The sequence below is a fragment of the Frankliniella occidentalis genome, unplaced genomic scaffold, assembly GCF_000697945.3.
Source record: "Frankliniella occidentalis isolate FOCC.00 unplaced genomic scaffold, Focc_3.1 Scaffold121, whole genome shotgun sequence".
NCBI lineage: Eukaryota > Metazoa > Arthropoda > Insecta > Thysanoptera > Thripidae > Frankliniella > Frankliniella occidentalis.
The window spans coordinates 436,027-438,612 of record NW_026267249.1 but is presented as its reverse complement, the minus strand read 5'-3'; positions in this window follow the sequence as shown (position 1 = coordinate 438,612).

The following is a 2,586-nucleotide window of genomic DNA, read 5'->3' as shown; positions in this document are numbered from 1 at the left end:
GGCGCAGCGAAGTGGAGCTGGCAACTCCGTTTGGCGGAAGGGCGGGCCTGCTTGTTTCCCCTTGCGACCCCCGCGGCGCCGCCGGCTGGCCGAGCTGGCATCCGGGAGGGGTAGCGGGTCTGTCACCAGGCTCCGCACGTTGACCGTGCGGCGCGGCGCGCCGTGATCCGGGGCGCCGCCTGACCGCGGGGCGCCCGAGGTGGAGGGCCCTGATGCCGTCCCGCTCCCGCTGGGCTGGGCCCGAGGTGGCGGGTCCATGGAGAGATGCCACTGTTTGTTCGTGTCCAATTGCCGCTGGATGAACCGCATCCCGCGCAGGGTGAGGTTCGGCGTCGTGTAGAGCTGGTTCTCCACGGGCCCAGGGAAGTGGTGTATGAGGAATGTAAGCAATGTCTCTTCTGGGAGGGGCGGGTGCAAGAGCTGGGCACGTCGCGTCATTGCGACGTGCCATTGTGCCATTGTTACGCCCGTGGATGGACTCCAGCGGGCGTTCTCTATCTGCCTCCTGGCGAGCCCTTGCTGCTCGCGCGACCAGAACTCGGCCAGGAAGGCCTGCCGCAGGCCCCGGTAGGTGCTCAGGTAACACTGGTGAAATGCTCAGGTGATGAACAGCGAAGTATTGACAAGCACTATATTACTTCTTCTACTCCGCGTGCTAATGGTCTTCCTTGGGCTCTCGTACCTGAGCCAAGAGCTGTCGGACTCGAGCCTGCGTCTAGAAGGGTCCGCTTTCCGCGCCGCCACTGACAGCAAAACAAGGCTAGCGGAGGCCCGCGCCCTCGTCCTGGTCATGCTCGCTGCGAGCCGGCCGCCAGCCCTGTCCTGTAAGGGCCTTGGTTGGCTTAGTCTGCCCTCCGCAAAAGAAGCTTTACAGCAGCTCTACTCGGTCATCAACGTTCTGAAATCAAAAGACTTTGGGGGCAAAACCACAAAAACAGAATAGAAACCACTTTGCGTTAACTGCACAACGAATCCCTTAATAAAAAGTGTCACTTATGAATCACAATGTGAATAAAGTAATAACATTTCAATTTTAAGAATTCAGTTGGCAATGTAGCATTCCGCTGAACCTGAAATGCAGAAGAATGCGGGGATGAAGAAGAAACCGGAAATCGCTATGCTCTAACAAGGTGACTTCCGTTTTCTTGTTCCCTGGATTCTTCTGCATTTCAGCTTTGCCAGAATGCTTTATTCGTGTGTGGAGTTATCACCAGTGGCTCAGTCAGTTGTACGGGGTGGGTGAAATAGTGGTGTGACTTGGCCTATTTTGTCAACCAATATTGCGTCATGGCGCTAAGGAAGACATCTGCGCCTGCCCGCACCTCAAAAATATGAACGTTCGTCCCCGTAGGGCCTAACTACTCCGGGAGGCTTTAACTCTCTCTCCAGGTCGAACGACACGGCGCACGGACTCCGGACAGGGGGTGTTCGAGGGCCCCCTGGGTTACATTTGATGTGAATATGACTCACCTGTGACGCGCGCCGCCGCCGCGACAGCCGTCCGCGAGCCGCCGCCCCGCTCGGACCACACGGGGGCCCAAATCTTTAACGCCGATGCGCGGTGGGTTCCCGACATCGTACGGCGCCCGGAGAAAGAGCAACGTAGGGTAAACCTACCTAACATGGATCATTTCTGTTTGGTGGGTTCTAACTTCTGATTGGGTCGACCGATTTGAAAATTTGAAAGTTCCTCAGGTAGAGGACTATATATGCAACAAAATTTGTATGTGGCAATTTATTGTCTGCTCGCTCTCCTACCCACTGGTGCGCGCCGAAAAACCGTCTGCACACCAGACCTCGTCATAGCGCGTCAAAAGACAAGGCGACATACATGGTTCTACTTATTTCCTGTTTGTAAGAAAACTAACCGGTGGAATCACTTGGTGCTCGATGAAAAGACGTTTTAAGGTATACCCTTTACGACTCAGAAGATTTTGAACCTTTACCGTGAGTATTTTTAAATCGCGGGTAGGGGTAAAAGCATAGAATTTGAACCCTCCTCAAATAATTTCTTTAGTTTGCGCCTCAATATCAGTCATTAGAAATCGTACGTGCGTTACGTCACTTTGCACACGGCAAAATATGACCAAACTAAAGGAATTGATGCAAAAAAGCACCACAAAATCCCAATAGGAAAATTTTTGCAAGCATTGACATCCTCCATTGCGCCTTACGAGAAGATCAGGTAGGCAACCCGTCGCACATATTACGACCATCTCCACTCCTACCGCCCTTAGTATCCTGTGACGGAGCCAAAAAATACGACAATTTGAATAACGTATGTCTTCAATTTATAGAACAGGTTTCAAGGAACATTTCTAAAACGAATCAGAGTGTCAATATCATGTGGTTAGTCAGGATATATAGAAAAGGCCGGAATTTCTAGTTAAATGAAATGCTACTTTTCCAGGCCCTATATCCGCCCCGAAGATGCAAATGAGTGGGAGCAAGTTATAAATTCGTGAGCAGAATAGTCAGAGGAATACGTTGATATAAGAAACTATTAATTTCGTCGACAGACGAGCCTAAACAACGTATCCAAACATGCCGAAGTTTTGATCCATGTTTGGGTCAGCGTCCAAACAT